This window comes from Myotis yumanensis, unplaced genomic scaffold (genome assembly GCF_028538775.1).
Source record: "Myotis yumanensis isolate MYYU_CA2020_CCGP unplaced genomic scaffold, mMyoYum1.0.hap1 SCAF_9, whole genome shotgun sequence".
NCBI lineage: Eukaryota > Metazoa > Chordata > Mammalia > Chiroptera > Vespertilionidae > Myotis > Myotis yumanensis.
This window is the reverse complement of record NW_027223760.1, coordinates 15,179,373-15,200,000: the sequence shown is the minus strand read 5'-3', so window position 1 is coordinate 15,200,000 and position 20,628 is coordinate 15,179,373. Positions and strand designations below refer to the sequence as shown.

At 38.6% G+C, this 20,628-nt stretch overlaps 1 pseudogene; it reads right to left on the bottom strand.

Annotated features, from left to right (window-relative positions):
* Positions 1–19,733: 19,733 nt before the first annotated feature.
* Positions 19,734–20,364, bottom strand: LOC139016785 (UPF0711 protein C18orf21 homolog pseudogene; annotated as a pseudogene).
* Between the last annotated feature and the right edge of the window lie 264 nt (positions 20,365–20,628).

The window sequence follows — 20,628 nt, the reverse complement described above, 5'->3', positions numbered from 1 at the left end:
AAGCTTGCTAACTTATACTGTGATAGTGACTCCTTCAAAAGTAAGGCAAACACCGAAAATAAATGTCACATGCTGATTCTTTTTTTAAAATTTATCTTTATTTTTGAAAGTATTACAAATGTCTACTTTTCTCCCATTGATGTCCTCCACCTGCACCTGCCCACACCAAGGCCTTCACCGCACTATTGCCTGTGTCCAAGGGTTATGCATTTAAGCATATATGTTCTTTGGTTAATCTCTTCCCACCCATCTACTCCCTTGCCCCTGAGATTCATCAGTTTGTCCCATGATTGTATGTCTCTGAATCTATTTTTTTCATCCGTTTATTTTGTTTATTAGATTCCCCATATAAGTGAGATTATTTGATATTTGTCTTTCTTCAATTGGCTTATTTAACCTAGCATAATAGTATCCAAGTCCCCCATGCTGTCTCAAAGGGGAAGAGAGCCTTCTTTTTACACTGCTTTGTATTCCATAGTGTAAATGTTCCACATCTTTTTTATCCACTCATCTACTGATGGACACTTGGGCTGTTTTCATATCTTAGCTATTATAAATAGTGCTTCCATGAACATAAGGGTGCATATATTCTTTCTGGTTAGTGTTTCAGGATTCTTAGGATATATTTCTAGAAGTGGAATCACTGGGTTAAATGGCAGTTCCATTTTTAATATTTTAGGACCATCCACACTTATTTTCATAGTGGCTGCACCAAAATGCCTTCCCACCAGCAGTGAATGAGTGTTCCTTTTTCTCCACATCCTCACCAGAAATAGCTGTGTTTTGATTTTATTGATGATAGCCATTCTGACAGGTGTGAGGTTATACATCACTGTGAATTTAAATTACATCTCTCAGATGACTATAGACTTTTTCGTAAGTCTATTGCCCTCTTGGGAGAAGTGTGTTTTCAGGCCTTTTGCCCATTTTTTAATTGGATTGCTCGTTTCTTTTTGTTGAGATGTATGAGGGTTTTTTTATATATATATTTTGGAAATTAATCCCTTATCAGATGCATCATTGGCAAATATGTTCTCCCATACAATGGGTTCCCTTTTAACTTAGGTAGTGGTTTATTTTGCAGTGCAGAAATTTTTTTTTTTAACGTAATCCTATTTTTAAAGTTTCCTCCTTTGTTTCCCTTGCCCTAAGAGATGTATCAGCAAACATATTGCCAAGAGAACTAGTTGAGATATTGCTGCCCATGGTTTCTTCTAGGATTTTTATGGTTGCACAACTCACATTTAAGCTTTTATCCATTTTGAGTTTATTCTTGTGCATGGTGTAAGTTGGTGGTCTAGTTTCATCTTTTTGCACATATCTGTCCAGTTTTCCCAAAACCATTTGTTGAAGTCTGTTTTTACTCCATTGTATATTCTAGTCTCTTTTGTCAAATATTAATGGACTGTATTGGTGTCAGTTTCTGGGGTCTATATTCTGTTCCATTGGTCTAGTCTTGTGACAGTACAAGGCTGTTTTTTTTTATAATATATTTCATTGATTTTTCACAGAGAGGAAGGGAGAGGGACAGAGAGTCAGAGACATTGATGAGAGAGAAACATCGATCAACTGCCTCCTGCACACTTCCCACAGGGGCCGTGCTGCAACCAAGGTACATGCCCTTGACCAGAATCGAACCTGGGACCCCCAAGTCCACAGGCCGACACTCCCTCCACTGAGCCAAACCGGTCAGGGCAATACAAGGCTGTGTTGATTACAATGGCTTTATAGTATAGTTTGATATCTGGTATTGTGATCCTTTCAACTTCTTTCTTCTTTCTCAAGATTTCTAAGGCTATTCGGGGTCTTTTTTGGTTCCATGTAAATTTATGGAATATCTTTTCTAGATCTGTGAAATATGCCATTAGTATTTTAATAGGGGTTGTGGGATTCTATAGATTACTTTGGGTAGTATGAATATTTTAATGATGTTTATTCTTCCAATCCATGAACAAAGTATATACTTCCACTTGTTTGTATCTTCCTCTAATTCTTTTTTCAATGTCCTGTACTTTCTGAGTACATGCCAAACCCTACTGACCTGAATATCTGCTGTAGAGAAATCAGCTGATAGCCTTATTAGAGCTTTCTTGTAAGCTACTGTCTTTCTCTTGCTGCTCTTAAGGTTCTCTCTTTATCTATAACCTTTGCTATTTTAATTATGATATGTATTGGTTGGACCTCTTTGGGTTCATCTGGATAGGGACTCTTTGTTCTTCCTGGACTTGTGTGTCTTTTTCCTTCAACAGATTAGGAAAATTTTCAGCCGTTATTTCTTCAAACAGATTCTTGATCCCTTGCCCATTCTATTCTCCTTCTGGGACCCCTTATGATGCAGATGTTATTACATTTGATGTTGTTCCAAAAGTACCTTAGACCAGTGGTTCTCAACATTCCTAATGCTGCGACCCTTTAATACAGTTCCTCATGTTGTGGTGACCCCCAACCATAAAATTATTTTCATTGCTACTTCATAACTGTAATTTTGCTACTGTTATGAATCGTAATGTAAATATCTGATATGCAGGATGTATTTTCATTTTTACAAATTGAATATAATTAAAGCACAGTGATTAACAACAAAAACAATATGTAATTATATATGTGTTTTCCGATGGTCTTAGGCGACCCCTGTGAAAGGGTCATTCAATCCCCAAAGGGGTCACGACCCATAGGTTGAGAACCACTGCCTTAGACTCTCATTAAAAAAAATATTTTCTTTTTATTGCAATGCTTGGATGCTTTCTGTTATCTTGTCCTCTATGTCACTGATTTGATCCTCCACTTCATCTAAACTGCTATTGATCCCTTCTAGTGTATTCTTAATCTCTGACTGGTTCTTTTTTATTGTTTTTATGTCCTTTGTAATGCTTACTATCTTTTTGTTTAAGTTCTCATTGAGATAATCCATTCTTCCCTAAGGTTGACCATTCTTACAACCATTATTTTAAACTCTGCACCTGGTATCTTGGTTGTTTCCATTTCATTTAATTCTTTTTTTCTGGGGATTTCTCTTGTTCTTCAATTTGGGGCATATTTCTTTGTCTCTCCATTTTGTCTACCTTTTTGTGCTTGTCCCTGTTTATTGATTCGATCTGTTATGGTTCCCAAACTTGTTATGATTACTTTAGGATGTACCAGTATGTACCTTGTAGGTCTCAGTGGTACTGTCTCTCAGGTCACCTGAGCTAGGTTTCCAGGAATATTTCTTGTGTTGATTATGTGCACTCTCCTGTTATATTTACATCTTGATTCCTGTTGGTCCATTCATAGATGGATTTAACTCTCAGAATGGCTGACTATAAGGATAGACCTCAATCACCATGTATGAGTTACTATGAAAACCCTGCCCCTCATCCCACTTCCTGAAGCAAGTTTTTTTTTCCAGCAGGGTATGGTTCCTGCCAGATTCCCCCTTGGGTATGTTACTGTGTCTAGTTGGGTCAAACTCAGGTGTAGTCTGAAGCATACCATTGGTTGTGTTGGTTCTGGGCCCACTTGGGCAGGGTTCTGGTGCAGGTTGATGTTAGACATGTATGTGTAACTGGCCTTGGACTACATGTCTGGAGCTTCCACACAATTCACTGTTTGTGGCTGTGTCTACTGGACCTGGATGTTCATGGGAGGTACCACACTGTGTACAAGGTTCAGCTTCATGCAGCTCTGGACTAGTGGAAGTTCAATTAAAAGTTCAAAGCTCCCTGATGTTGGCATCCGGCAGTCAGCTACTTCACCACTTCCTGAGATAGCGTAGACTTCCTCCAGAGCCTTCCAAGGAAAGAATGTAGAGTGGGCCCAAGTTAGCCACAACCCATAAACCCTTCCACATTTGTTAAGTGTGGTCGGGTAGGACAACTGGGATAATCAATTGTTTAGATTTCAGGGGTTGTAAACCTAGAGACCTTCTCCTCTTTCTGAGAATATTTATTTATATTCCATACCAAACATCAATTTCTTCTTAACTCTAGAAAGGTAGATGTACCAGTACTTTACATAAGTTCTCAGTTTCATAGCTTTGTGGTTACTGTATTGTGATACATATCCTGAAATACATACTGCATACTGTCAACATCTACTTCCAATCCTTTATTCTGTGGTGATTTGGAACTTGGGGAGCACACAAGATATTCTGTAAATGAAAGTTTGTCTCTGATTCAGGTTATGTGCATGTGTGTGTGTGTATGTATTGTATGTATAATTATGTAAGAAGTGTAACATGTCAAACCAGTTGTTCATAGTTTCAGACTGGCTAACTACAATAAATATAAAATGAAAAGTATAAGCCCTATAAAAATAAGAATCAGAGCTGTGGAGCTGGAGGGAGGCAAAGGACTTGCCCCTCTCCTGCGGGCTTGGCTAGCACTGCCCCATCGCCCAACAGGAGATAGTTTGGATTTTCCCTGTGGAGTCCTGGTGATTCGGTCCTTCTGAGCCTGCTTCCGTAGTGAGGATGGCTGGTTTATCCAACCAGAACCTGCTGCCTGCTACTCCTGGGGAGCTAGAGTTAGGCATTTTGGCAGAGATTGAGTGACGTGACTCTGGTGTAGGGCCCCATTATCTCCTAATAGCTCCTTTGTAGACATATGTATGTAAGCATAGCTTCAACATTAAAAGATGAATGTGAACACCCCTGCCCCTGAGGTAGAAACAAGAATTTCTGCTATAAGTTAGAGTATCAGAATTACATGGCCTACATTGGTAACAGCCAGCTATAGTGAAGTAACTGTCAAGAATAATTCATGGCAAGACAGATACAAATGTGTTAACTGGGAGAGTTTTTGTCCCTGTAGCCTGTTATGGGTTGCATTGTGCCTCCCAAAATTCAGAATGCCTTCTTATTTGGAAATATGTAGAGTCACTGCAGATGTAAATAGTTAAGATGTGGTTATATTGGGGTAGGCTAGGCCCGTAATCCAACATTCTGCTGTACTTATACAAAAGAGAAATTTAGACATGGCCACTCACTCAACAATGACATGTGAACATGAGATTGGAGTGATTCAACTAGGAACACCAAAGAGGGCCCGCAAACCAGCAGCAGCAAGGAAAGAGGCCAGGAACAGATTCTCCCTCAAGGTCCTCAGAAGAAAACAACACTGCTAACACATTGACCTTGGACTTCTAGCCTCTAGAACTGTGAAACAAAACATTTTTGTTGTTTAAGCCACACAACTTGTGGCACTTTGCCCTAGCAAACTAATGTATGACTCTTTTATCCCTTCTTTCTATTAAGAGTCAATGGCAATCATCACCTTATAGGAAGTTATTCCTCCACATTAGGAAAGAATAGATAAAAGAACAAAGGGAAAAAAAGAGGTTATTGATATTCTAACCAGATGTTATAAATCTTAATGTAGAATAGATTTTTGAAAGTAAAGGTGTGATGGTTTACAGAGACCTGGGGTTTTCAGAGAGGGAAGATTAATATCATTTTTAATTTCAAAACCCAGCTTTGTTTTGATAAACAAATATAATACTTGAACATAGAGAACTTAAAATGTACTCTGCAACCACAGGATTTGGGGAAAAGCACATGAATGTGAGACCATTTTTCTGGTTTAAATACAAAAGTCACAATACTCCTATGAAGTTCTTGCCCTTATTTTCATATATTTATAGATAAATGTGTCTTAAAACAGTTAAGTAATGTATTCAAATGCCATATGGCCTCTTCATTCTTGGAGCCAGGATTTCAACTTCGTTTTATCTGAACTCAAAGTCGAATCTCTTTACTGGTGAAAATGATCCATTATGGAAAACAGGCAGTGCAGTGTTTAAACATTCATACTTATTTAGTACTAACCAGTGTTTTGCCAACTGTATTTAGCATGGGCTAGAATTCCTAAATGGAATACTTCTAAGTATTGAATGTTGCAGAATGTTCCTCCATTACATGGCTGTCCATCATAAGACTTAACAGAAGAAAGCGGCATTCCAGACACTTGGTCCCACTGTGTATTCCTTCAATGAGTGAAGCATGTTTTCCAAAGGTAAAGTAGAAAGAATAATGCATACATTTGTATATGATACTATCAAACATTGTTTACCACAGCAGAGTTTTAGTGGTTTAAATAGCTGTGCATTGTGTAATCCCTGCAGTGAAGTATTTCTTACAAAGAGGGTTTTCAGAAACTGTTTCCAGCTCAGACTACAATTATGGAATGAAACATGTATGAATGAAGAAATGAATGTTACAACATGCACCCTCAGTTAATGGCACTATATTATAATACTAGAAGCCTGGTGCATGAAATTCCTGCACTGAGGGGGGGGGGGGGTGGGGGGCTCAGCCCAGCCTGCCGTTTTAGGCCTGATCCTCACAAACTGGCAGTCGGACATCCCTCTTGCAAACCGGGAAGCTGAGTGCACCAGTGACCATACTTTTCATACAGGTGAAAGGCATCTTGCTGTTGTTTGGGCAGCTACATTTTTTTGCCCTGATTATAAAAAATAGTACATAACATGATCCTTCTGAGGCAGTAGTATCATTTTCCCCATCTTATGGGTGGAAAAACTGAAACAGAGAGAAGTTAATTAATTGGCTTTGTCACACAGTTATAAGTGTCAGAATCAGGGTGCAAGCCAGAGTCCATGCATGTCATCGCTGCACCATCCTGTTTTTTCAGTGTTAGAGTAGCCTTGCCAGGTTTTAATTTTTAAATCTAAGAGACTGTTCCTAATATATAGGGTAGAGTCCCTAAGCCTGGCTGGCAATCTGGACCAATCTGTGGGGCAGTGGGCAGGGTGATGGGGGGGGGTCCCTGCTGGCACCTGCCTTGGCTGTTGGCCTGGCGCCACCCGCTGGCTCATCCCACCCTCTGCTGCTGCTGCTGGTTGCCTCCCTCTGCAGGGCAACTGGTTGGCGGGGTGCTCGGGAGGCCCACCCACCTTGGCTGGCAGCCTGACACCACCCAGTAGCTGGCCCCACCCCCCATCACCACTGCCAGTCTCCTCCCACTGCTGCTGGCCCCGCCTCCTGATCGCTGCTGCTGGTCGCCTCTCTCTCAAGGGGCAGACCCTCAACATAGGAGCTAACACTGATTGTCGGCAGCTCCTGCATTGAGCATCTGCCCCCTGGTGGTCAGAGCTTGTCATAACAACCAGTCATTCCACAAGTCATTCCGCCATTGGGTCAATTTGCATATTAGGGTTTTATTATATAGGACTAGAGGCCCGGTGCACAAAAATTTGTGCACTCGGGGAGGGGGGGGTCCCTCAGCCCGGCCTGTGCCCTCTCGCAGTCTGGGACCCCTCAGGGGATGACCACCTGCTGGCTTAGGCCCTCTCCCTGGGGGATTGGGCCTAAGCTGGCAATCAGACATCCCTCTGGCAACCCGGCAGCCCTCGGGGGATGTCCACTTGCCAGCAGGGAGCAGGCCTAAACTGCAGTCGGACATCCTTAGCGCTGCTGAGGAGGCAGGAGAGGCTCCCACCACCACCGCTGTACTGGCAGCCATCAGCCTGGCTTGTGGCTGAGCAGAGCTCCTCCCATGTGTGGGTGCCCTGACCACCAGAGGGCAGCTCCTGCATTGAGCATCTGTCCCCTGGTGGTCAGTGTGTGTCATAGTGACCAGTCATTCCCAGTCTTTCTGCTGTTAGGGTCAGTTTGCATATTACCTTTTTACTATATAGGATAGAGGCCTGGTGCACGGGTGGGGGCCGGCTGGTTTGCCCTGAAGGGTGTCCCGGATCAGGGTGGTGCTCCCACTTGGGTGCCTGGCCAGCCTGGGTGAGGGGATGATGGCTGTTTTCAGCTGGTCACACCCCCTTCACGGTGGGGGTCCCCACTGGGGTGCCTGGCCAGCTTGGATGAGGGGATGATGGCTGTTTCCAGCTGGTCACACCCCCTTCAGGGTGGGGGTCCCCACTGGGGTGCCTGGACAGTCTGGGTGAGGGGCTGAGGGCCATTTTCAGGCTGGCGGGTGACTGAAGCTCCCAACCTCTCCTTTTTTTCTTTTTTTTCCTGGGATTTATTTACCTTCTATGGCTGTCACTGGAAACTGAGAGCCGGCTTAAGCTCTGAGGCTCGGCTCCAGCTGTGAGACCTCAGCTGCTGAAAGCAGATATCTGGTTTGTTTGGGTTCTATAATTGCTGCAACTCCAGCTTGGCCAACTGGCTGAAAGGTTGGGGTTTGTTTAGCTTCTATATTTGCAACATTGTTTCTTAGACTGCAGCTCAGAGGCAGGCAGCGACAGGCGGGGAACCTTGACTTCCTCCTTCACTGGAGCAAGCAAGCCTCCTGTTTGCTTCAGCTGCCTGGCCGGTGGCCGCCATCTTGGTTGGCAGTTAATTTGCATATCGCCCTGATTAGCCAATGGGAAGCATTTGGGGGTATGGTCAATTTGCATCTTTCTCTTTTATCAGTGTAGATTCCACAGAACATATGAGCATTAAACACATTCGGTTCACCTCTGTATTTTTTCAGTGAGTCTAACATATTCATAATAGGTAAAACTGTATTAATCTAAAACATAAATGATAATCAATACATTTGTAAAAGCTACTGGAAAACTCTGTTTAGAACAGCTTTGATTTAGTGTTTCTGTTAGCTGAGTAATTGTAAGTGAAATATGTAAGTGAAGTGTTTAAACACTTGAGAACTAATTCATAGCAAGCGGCTTTTTGGAAAACTCTTTTCAGCATTGACTATAATTACTGATGGAAACAACTACTTGGGATTATTTTGAACAACGTGAGATTTTTGGCAAAGTGTTTTTAGCACAGACTCTAATTCCAAAATGAAACCTGTCTTATCCATGTCATGAATATCCCAAATTGCTCCCTAGATACTTGGCATTATTAAATAACACTTCACAGAAGATAACAGCCTTCCATACCGTGGGTCATGGATGTCCTGCCTCTAAAAGTGAAACACATTTTCAAAGGTTAATGAATGTATTAGTCTACGATGTAATGTATAATCCTTATATTTGTAATTGCTTCCCTCTGAGGTTTGATGGTCTGTTCGATGCTTCTATGTCTCTAGATCTATTTTTTTTCATCAGTTTATGTTGTTCATTATATTCCACAAGTGAGTGAGATCATATGATATTTATCTTTCCCTGGCTGGCTTATTTCGCTTAGCATAATGCTCTGCAGGTCCATCCATGCTGTTGCAAATAATAAGAGTTCTTTCTTTTTAAAGTTGTGTAGTATTCTATTGTGTAGATCAGTGGTTCTCAACCTTCCTAATGCTGCGACCCTTTAATACAGTTCCTCATGTTGTGGTGACCCCCAATTTCATTGTAACAAATTGAACATAATTAAAGCATAGTGATTAATCACAAAAACAATATGTAATTATATATGTGTTTTCTGATGGTCTTAGGCAACCCCTGAGAAAGGGTCGTTCGACCCCCCAAGTGGTCGCAACCCACAGGTTGAGAACTGCTGGTGTAAATGTACCACTATTTTTTATCTACTCATTTGCTGATAGGCACTTAGGCTGTTTTCAAATCTTAGCTATTGTAAATTGTGCTGCTATGAACATAGGGGTGCATATATCCTTTCTGATTGGTGTTTCTGTTTTCTTGGGATATATTCCTAGAAGTGGAATTACTGGGTCAAATGGGAGTTCCATTTTTAAATTTTTTTGAGGAAACTCCATACTGTTTTTCATAATGGCTGCACCAGTCTGCATTCCCACCAGCAGTGCACGTGGGTTGCTTTTTCTCCACATTGTGGCCAGCACTTGTGGTTTGTTGATTTGTTGATGATAGCCATTCTGACAAGTGTGAGATGGTACCTCATTGTCCTTTTGATTTGCATCTCTCATATGATTTGTGACTTTGAGCATTTTTTCATATGTCGCTTGGCTTTCTGTATTTTCACTTTGGAGAAGTGTTTATTTAGGTCCTTTGCCCATTTTGTATTGTTTTGTTTATCTTCCTTTTGTTAAGTTGTATGAGTTTCCTATAAATTTTGGTGATTAGACTCTCCATAGTTCTTAATATTGACTTCTCACATTCAGTCTCAATATTTTGAGGAAAAGTTCACAATGTCTTAATACTAAAACATTTTGTAGCAGTGGCTTACAAATATTTGTGGTGAAATATATGCAGAGACAAGTGAACATATTTTATGCTGGAAGGCTGGTAGTACCAGCTGAAATTTTATTCCTTTTCCTGGTATTGTGAAATGTATTTTAAACCACATTTTAATGTGAGAAAGTCATGCTAATTTTGCTTTCCTCTACATAATAAATTTGCACTTGTTTTGATATAAAAATGACACATTACATCATTTATTACTTCTTGAACTTCTTAACTTGCTCTCTGAGCCTCTTTCACCCCCATCCAATTTTCACATAATAATGATGAATTTGAGTGCTTACAGACATCAGACTCTTTTTACCCAGGGAACACAACTTATCAATCCTCTGATGGTTGGTTTGGCTAACATTTCAGATGGTGGTTGTGGTATTCATCATCTAAACCCCAGATATCCTGATTCTCCAGAATAATGTTAAAACCTAATAATTTCATCCTGAGGAATGCATCCTCATGCAGTATTTTCCCATTGCCTGACTGTCTGCTAATTTTCAGAGATCCCAATGGTATACTGAAGGTGGACTCTCATCACACATTCTCTGGGAGTCATGAAATAATGACTTCTTGGAAATTCCACCACCTTATTAGCCAAGTTTGAAACATATGAATGGCTGACAGACTTCAGGTAATGTCATTACTTTACTTTCCCCTCTTTTCATCTAGGTATTTTTGTTTTAAGTGGATTACAAGTTGAAATGTAACTTTCATTGATATTAACAATATTCCTCTACATATCAAATGTCAAGTTACAGAAGTAATCACAGAATTATATTAAGAATTTGGATTCAAACCCTATGACTCTATCAAGATGATTGACATATTCATGTTCAACCAATATATAAAATTAAACAAATCAAATAATAATTGATAGGCTTTAAGACATGTTAAAAATTATATTTGTGTGAAAATATATTTAACAGTTTACATGATCATACTGTAAGGTGGAACAATTCAGGAACTGATATTATTTTTATTCATTATCAATCTAAACATAATTTACAAAGAGTTATAATCTATTGTTTTCAATGAAAGTACCCTTCTTATAATACTTGTTTTTGAGGAAGAAACAATAAACTCTATAAATTATGTTATTAAAAAAAGTAGTTTTCAGGAGTATCTTTAAGATTAACATTTATTTTAATAGAAAATAATGAAATAGTCATTTTAAGTCTCTCTGTTCAGTACATTTATTGAGGATATGTTATTACTAAAACTCTCTAAAGTGTTTGGAATTGGTATATAAAAATATAAAGTAAGATACCTGCCCTAAAAATATTATAGATTAGTAATTAGCAAGTGCCCATTGAGGTTCAGTAATACATAATAAATCTGAAAGCAAAAACAAAGAGGTTCAAAGGACAGAATTAAAGACTGATTGATGAAGGCTATGGCATTTAAGATACATCTTACTATATGCAAAGATTTTGAAACCTAGAAATTCAGACAATATATTCCTCTACGGGAGAATATCATCAATCATCAATATTTAGGCCACTTAAAATATGATTTTTAATTGTTAAAGATATAAAAATAAAGGAAAATGAAACTCCTCAATGACAATTGATCCCCAAGGAATTATTTTTGGGACCTTACAGAAGAGTGATTTTTTTTTCTTTTTTTTTTTTTTTACTCCTGATGCTATTCGAGGCAACAAGCACAATATGTGGGTGAGAAGCAAGCATAAGGTAAGAAGACAGGAACTAGGCATCAGCTTGAAGGTGACATACTGGAAGGTAATTTTAGTCTGTTGGTGTGTTGTGCTACTCAGGAGATTCCTTTAAACCAACTGTTTCTGCTCAGGGGATATTGCCTTGGAAATTAGAATGTAGGTAAAAAGATGTTCTATTTTTTGTTTCATTTAATCAGGTACATACTATTTTAAAGGCTGCCTATAAAAATATGGGTTGACATTTTTATGTCTAATTTTAGTTGAAGAAAAATGTGAGGGTTTGGTAAAATGTCTATCACATTTAGGAAGTTCATAACCCGTATTTTCCTTATTTACTTGAATAAACTTTGTGGGGAGTAACTGATATGCCCTGGACCTGAAAATGCTGCCACTGCATGGCCATCTGGCTGATCAGATGGCAGTTTTCCTTTTTTTATCGGAAAATTAATTTCTCTGGTAGAAAGGACGTGAGTATTGCTAGCAAACCTTCACAGATAAGATTACCAAATCCTTTTCAGAATTCTTGTGTAATAATGTTCTTGCTTCTATCAATTTCACATTTCCTTTTTTCAATTAGAGTAGCTGAAGGTGAATTAATTACTTGGATAAAAGTATGTCTGACTATAATGGAAGGAAATGATGGTATTTAAAATTCATGGTACAGGGAAATATTAGATTACTCCTGCATATGAATATAAGCTCTGCCACTTATAATCCATGGCACTGAAAAGAATGAAAAGAATTTCCTTCCCCTGAATTTTTCACATTGTTTCTACATACATAGCTCAATCAATCTTATGCAAAGTTTTAGGATGAGGAAACATTTGACTCTCCTAGACAGTACAAAGCACTCTTCAAAGGCATCTTGCCAACCAGTTAAGTAGCACAGAAGCCATAGCTCAGCCTGTAACTCACCGAGGGTAGGAAATATGTCTTCATTGTTATTACTAGCTCTGGGTGGCATAGTACATATCACAGGGGATTCATAAATATTTTTGTAAGAAACAACTGAATAACACAATGACCTGAACTCAATTTTAAATTTAGAAAGTGTTTCTATCAATTTCTCTGAGTTAAACTCTAAAACCCATTTGGTAAAATCAGGTAGGTTTTCTATTTCGATATTCCAGAACCTTGGAATCAGAATGGAAAATACATCTGCATCCCATCTAGGTTCTGGGTGAAAAATACACCTAGGAAATTCTCTATAAATACTTGTGAAATGCCTAATTCAATCATTCAATTTGAGGGCTAAATTTGAAAAGCTCATGGTATAATTCTTGTGAGTTCAATTCTAAATACCTTCTGGTTAAATGAATTGTTAATATTCAGTTTTGATAGTCTAGAAATGTAACTATGGGGTGCAATTACACGTACTCTTGTAATTTTGCTTTTTATCATGTTTTCAACCTGTACTAATTTTATATAACAACTTGGTGCTAAACTTTATTTGATAGATATTGCTTTTCCCGTATAATGAAGAACGGCCTCTAAAAATAGAAAGTTAAACATGGTATGCAGCAGAAACATGCTGAGCTTTATAGACTGCCACTTGCATATTTAGCCAAATAGATGTCATGTGTATCAACATATATTATGAAATCTTGCTAAAGTGCATGTACATTTTAATGATAAATATTAAGAAAATGCACTGTGTTGTTTTCACTGATTGGTTAAATCCTTTATGTATCATCTTGGAAACTCCTTTTTTACTCAGCTCTACTGCTTCTACCTAAGCTATGCTATCTCTTATCTGGATTACATCATTAGCAGCCTACTACATGGGTCATCTCCTCCAGTGCTGCCTGCCAATAACACATTATTCATGCTCTCATCAGAGCAATCATTCAAAGGCATATATTATATCTCCTGACTCTTCTACTTGTATCATTTAAAAACAGCCTTCAGGGGGAAAATCTAAATCTTTAGTTTGTGATGCAAAGTCATTCATGATTTGGTTTCTGTTTAACACTCCAACTTCGCCTTGTAACACACACAACCCACTGGTATGCCCTGTTCATATGAAATGCATTGCAGGTCCTTGAGCAATTACTCCACACCTCAGCACACATTGTTTCTTATGTTTAAAAGATATCATCTTCCCCCTACCTTTCACTCTGTGGCCTACAATCATTACTGTCCAAGATGCAGAGAAATATCACTACTATGGTTTCACAGATACCTCAAGACTGTCTTACCTGCTTATATTTTACTTTCCTCTTTTTTTGTTAATCCTCACCCGAGGATATTTTTCCATTGATTTTTAGAGAGAGTGGAAGAGAGAGGAAAAGACAGAGAAACATTTATGATGTGAGAGAAACACATCGATTGCAAGAGCCCTGACCAGGGCCTGGGCTGGGGAGGAGTCTGCAACCAAGGTATGTGCCCTGGACCAGAATCAAACCCAGGGCCCTTCGGTCTGCAGGCTGACGCTCTATCCACTGAGACAAACCAGCTAGAGTTTTACTTTCTGATAGTGCTCTCTACACATATAGTTACTGAGCACTTTAAATATGGCTAGTGAGGCTGCGAAATCCAACTTATCATTTTATTTGATTTTTTTATTAATTTCAACTTAAACACACATATCTGAATAGTGGTTACTATGAAGGAAACTTAACTTTTAAAGCAGTTTGGTGCCGAAACCGGTTTGGCTCAGTGGATAGAGCGTTGGCCTGCGGACTGAAAGGTCCCAGGTTCGATTCCGGTCAAGGGCATGTACCTGGGTTGCGGGCATATCCCCAGTAGGGGATGTGCAGGAGGCAGCTGATCGATGTTTCTCTCTCATCGATGTTTCTAACTCTCTATCTCTCTCCCTTCCTCTCTGTAAAAAATCAATAAAATATATTAAAAAAAAAAAAAGCAGTTTGGTAAATTATACCTCAATAAGCAATATTAAAACATTAATATTTCCCCCCTACCTGACCCCTCTAGAATTTAGAAACTCTTAGTGAGTATTATTTATTTTTCATGGCAATAGGGTTATTTATGTGAATTCAATGAGAATCTGTTCTCTTTATAACAGGACACAATTGAAATCTGATTTTGATAACCAAGACTTTGAGTGGCCTGTCATGTTAGTAGGAGACATACATAGACTCCGAATGTCACCATAAAACTTTAAATAATTAAGATTGATTTTGACTGAGTCCAAATCTGGACTACTATAAATTAAAAATTCAGTCAACAGACTGGTGATTACCAGAGGAAAAGAGAGGGAGAAAGAAAAACATAGATGTGAGAGTGGAACATCAATCTGATGCCTCCTGCATTTTCTTTTATGGGGATCAAGCCCGCAACCCAGGCATGCACCCTGCCCTGGAATCAAACCAGCAATTGTTTGGGGCATGGAACCAACTGAGCAACACCTGACAGGGCTGTCACCATTATTTCCTTCAATATTATCTCATTCTTATTCTTTCATTTTCTTATCCATAAATGTGATATCTAAGGACTCATATAATCTTCCTTCAATGGTATGAATATTAGCTCTTTTTTTATTATCCCATAGAACCCTGAAACTCATCTTTTGTTACCCCAGTGTATTTTTCTATGTGTTTAGATTGAGTAAATTCTATTGATCTGTCCTCTAGTTCACTGGCTATACCATTTTCAATCTCCTTCTATTATTGAACAAGTCCATTACTTTATTATTATTTTTAATTTAACTTTCAGTTCTACAATTTTTATTTCTTTGCTGAGATTTTCATTTTTTCTTCAATTTTCAAGTAAATGTGTTAAAACTATTTATTTATTTATTTAATCCTCACTGGAGAATATTTTTCCATTTATTTTTAGAGAGAGTGAAAGGCAAGAAGGAGGAAGGGAGACAGAGAGTGAGACATCAATTTGAGAGAGACACATTGAGTGGTTGCCTCCTGCACGCACCCTGACCCAGGGCAAGGTGCGATCCCGCAACCAAGGTGCGTGCCCTTGACTGGAATCAAACTCACGACCTTTCAATCCTCAGGCTAACACTCTAACCACTGAGAAAAACTGGCCAGGGCTTAAAGCATGTTTTATGTCTGCTTTAAAATCCTTAATGCTTACCTTCAACTTCTGACTTATTTTGATTTTAGCATATTTTATTGTCCTTTCTTATTCAAGCTGTGATTTGTCTTGTTTTGGTTGGTTATTTTAGTTATAGTTAGTTATTTTCTATTGTGTTCTTGGTGTTTGTATATTATGTTATGATACTCTTCTTTTTCATCAAGAAGGCCTTTCTGAGGTACAGCATGATGACTCGATGGGAGTATATATATATGCTCAGCTTCTCACTGAGGTCCCTTCGTGACTCACACTGAGTCACACCACTTCATTGAAGATCCCAGGAGGAGAAGTTAAGACTCCTCAACCCAGTATACACCTTCCCTGCAAAAGTAGGGCACCAACTTGTAGTGCCTCTTTGCCTTTTAGTGCATGTATAAGCTCACCACTGCCACTGAACCCTGCTCAAACCAAAGCAGGTCAGGGGAAGTAGTGGAATGCCAAACAACCCACTTCCCACTGCGGCAGGATAGTAAGACACTAGAAAATTACTGGATAAGTGGAATGGGGAAAGTGAGACAACCTCATTCAACAAGACCAAGCAATTTGAACAACTTACAGCCAGTTAGTGATTCACAAGATCTTATCTTCCCTAACCAAGGACAACAACTGGTTTATACCTCTCCTCCCTAACCAGAGAATGCATAGCTTAAATCACTCTGGTCTGGGAGATAGAGGACAGAAACCCAATTAATGCCATTTGTGCCAGCCAAACGCAAGAATAGATGAAGTCAGGAGAACAAATAACAAAAACTTGATTAGAGCCAGACAGGCCCACGATAAAAGTAAAAGAGTAAAGCTGGCCAAAGAATAATCCCAAACTCCACTGTATGCTAAGTGTGATGCACCAGCATATTAAAAACTCACCTGGAAAGCAGATGACTATTCTGCTGAAACCTTTCTCCAAAATTCTCACCCATAAGAAAGAGATAAAAACCCTCAAGACAAAGACCCAGGATGGGCTTGGTCTAGAGCAGCAGTCGCCAAACTTTCGAACCTCACAGACCACCAGTGGTCCAAGGACCACCGGTTGGCGACCGCTGGTCTAGAGCATGCCCATGGCCCTTCTTGAACATGAACTTTTAACTTTCCACTAGAGCAGTGGTCTGCAAACTGTGGCTCGAGAGCCACATGTGGCTCTTTGGTCCCTTGAGTGTGGCTCTTCCACAAAATACCACGTGAGGGCGTGCACGTACAGTACAATTGAAACTTCGTGGCCCATGCGCAGAAGTCGGTATTTTGTGGAAGAGCCACACTCAAGGGGCCAAAGAGCCGCATGTGGCTCGCGAGCCGCAGTTTGCCGACCACTGCACTAAAATGTAAGGGTCCCCACGAGAATTGCAACTAGGGGAGCAGTGGGCAGCAGCAGCTTATTCTGGGCTTACCCCCTGATCCTATATATTTGTTGGTCATTGTTATGTCTTCTTGGGAGAGGTGTCTTTTCAGGACCTCTGCCCATTTTCTAATTGGATTTTTTGGTAAAGTTTACTGTAACTGTTAGCAAAGTAAAAAGTATGCACATAAAACTTCAGAATTTTTAACAGAGTTCAACCTAAGTCCAGACAGGAATGTGTTTTTACAGGCTCTTAAGAGCCATAAGTGAAAATTCAGCTAAAATTCAAAAGGAAGATATCTGAACTCCCTTCAGCATTTTCCCACTAATTGGTTATTTCAAGCTCAGGGAGTTTATAAGATTGACTTAAGGAAAATGAATAGCGATGCTTAGTCACTTATGATTAGTGAAAATAGGAAAGCCAAAGATAAATCTACTTGCTTCAAAGATTTGGGAATTCTGCAAAATCTTTTTAGAATTAATGTTTATACAAAGCATGTGTACTGTTATTATTGTCTTAATCAAGTCATGGTTGGTATCAAATGTAATGCCATATTCAAATATATTTTTATTTCTATATTTAAAGAAATAATATTATTTATGAACCCTTATTTTACATGTGAGTAAAAGACAACAGATGAGATTTAAGATAATCTAATCAATTTGAATGGTCTTAAAACTGCACCTGTCCAAATGTCAAATAAAACATATAGGTGTTTAGCTAACATTCTTAATATTCCTTCTAGTCTATAAAAATACAACGAATGTGAGGATGGACTCATTAGAAGCAAGACTTGTAATAAATGGGATACAATGTAATCTTATTAGCAAAATTCTTGGAGCAATGCCTATTAAGTATTAGATGTCCACATCTTGAAAGCCTTATATTTTTCTCAAACAAGTCAGTGCTGCTGAGTCTTTGCCTATAGTTCTGAAAATAATACAGGTGGAACTACAGCAAATTTTTCTGCCTGAATTGCAGTGTGTCATCCAATTAGGTCAAAGGAAACACATCAAAATTGTATTATTTACAAAAAGGAGCACATTAATTTTTGTTTACATTCCTAAAATAAGTGGAGAAGATAATTATGTGACTTTCTTTAATTTAACAAGAAGATATTTACATAATTGCAGGAAGATGGCACAGTTGAGTGGCAGCTTTAACTATGACTACAAACAAAAAAGGTACCAATATTTTTTTTAAAATATGTTTTTATTGGTTTTAGACAAAGAGGATGGGAAAGTGAGAGAGAGAGAGACAGAGACAGAGAGAGAGAGAGAAACATTGATGTGAGAGAGAAACTGATCTACTACTCCTGCATGCCCCCTACTGGGGATCAAGCCTGCAACCTGGGCAGAAATGGAACCAGTGACCTTTTGGTGCACAGGACAACGCTCAACCAACTGGGCCTCACCAGCCAGGGCAAAAAACAATATTAACAAAGATAATAACATACAAAAACATTTTGAGGGAATGTATACTGCAATTGACACATCTCTCTCTCTTTTAATAATGTCTCTTGTTTGACTATACCACTTAACAACGTACAGGGTTCCTTTATTCCACGAGTTTGTTTCTATGATGGTGTTATTCAGATATCTGTACTCAGTCTTCTCTCACTCTATACATATTTGCTTTTTATGGTTTCAGTGAGAATTACATTGGTAGATAGAAAAACAGGCAGATATACTATAATTAGATAGACAGATAGATAAATGTATTCCATATGTATGTATAAAATGTAGATTTGTATTTACAATTGCCTCTTAGGAAAATCCTCTAGTCATCTCAAAATTGAAGAAAAATATGTGCTAATGTTATTTCATGTGTCAAAAGCTAAAAAGGTATGTAATTATTACTTACTCAATACACTAATTCATATTATACTTTTAGTTCAATAAATGAATAAGAATCTAAAAATGTTTTGAGAAAAATAATATGAAATTTTTAATATAAGATAAATACTATTTTTCACACTTGCATTGAATTCATGGACATATCTTAAATTGTTAGAGAAATATATCACTAAAGCACAATTGAGAATCATTTTGTTCTTTTTTGAAATATTTGGTATTAATTTATATCAAAAATAGACTATAAAGCATACAAACATATTTTACAGAGTTTATTGTTGCCATGGTAAGCAAAATCATCTTTTTCTTTTTTTTAGTTTAAAATATCTACATTCTTTATTTAAAGATGTGTTTTTTCAAAAACAAACAAACAAACAAACAAACAAACATGTTGAGCCCAGGCTGGTGGCTCAGTTGGTTGAGCATTGTCCTGTACACCAAAAGGTCAGTGCAATTCCTGGTCAGGGCATATACCCAGGTTGAGATGCTTATGGGAGGCAACCGATCGATGTTTCTCTCCCTCTGCCTTCCTCTCTAAAATCAATAAACATATATTTTTTAAAAATTACCTACAAGGACCTTGTAGTTTTTGACTCTCAGAATCACCCTGGGAGATAGGCAGGTTTTAGTTATTCATTCTAATGAAGTATTTTCTCCATAAATACAGAATACTGCCAAGAAAAGTTTACTTTTAGACCCTAGTTTTTAAAAAGCTGTTTTCCTGGTAACTTTAGTTTCAGAAATTGCATTAAACATTTCTTATTTCCATAAGTCCATCCTTTACAAAGAAGATAAGAAATTTCTGAAGTTCACCTTTGAATTCTTTTTTGGATTCACTCTGGCTAAGTAACGTTTTTAGTTGAGAGAAGTGTTTCTTTGTTTTGTTCACATTTTTTGAGGAGCAAGTGGGTGTTGAGTGTCCAGCTGTAAGTGTTCTGAAAGTCAATGCTGGGCTCTTGCCTTTGGAACCAGATACCCTGTGACTTAGGTTTGCAGAACCTAGAGACTTTCTCTCTGGGGTCTTCAGGCTGCGTTTCCTCGCAGGAGTGGCAGGATTGCTCCTCAGAGCTGACAGAAAGCTTCTGCTCTTTCCATGATGCTTCACTGTTTTGTTGCATGTTTTACAAGGAATCAACAGTACACTTTTGGAGTCTTTGTACTTTTTCACAATTTTTGCTTCTTTAAAACTGAGTGTACAATTTCTTGCTTCTCGATTAAGAAGTTTCTGTATTCTTGGTGTCAGTTTGGGCTTGGGTTTGAGGCGAACTCGAGAATTATCCTGAATCAGCAACTGGAAACAGTATGGGCATGTTTCTCAAAAGTGCTTTTAGCCTAGGAGATAGCGGGCCTGGCCGGGGCAGCGAGCCTGCAATTTCCACGCCGCAGCCTCGAGGTAGTGCTTCTGCCTCATCGCCACCATAGTCCCACCGCGACACAAGGAGACTCCGGCCAAAATCATCTTATGAAAAGAACTGAATGAAAGAGAAGGTTAAGTAGTTCAGCCTATTATGGAATTGGCCATAAAGCCCACAGGCTTCTTTTAGTTAAAACCTTGAATTCAAAAAAATATTAAATGTTCCTGGCACAAGATATAAAAAAAATACCATGTGAGAATTTTTTGTTAATTTCCTTCATTAGCATGTCCACATGTTCTAAACAGGACAGGTTTAAAAAT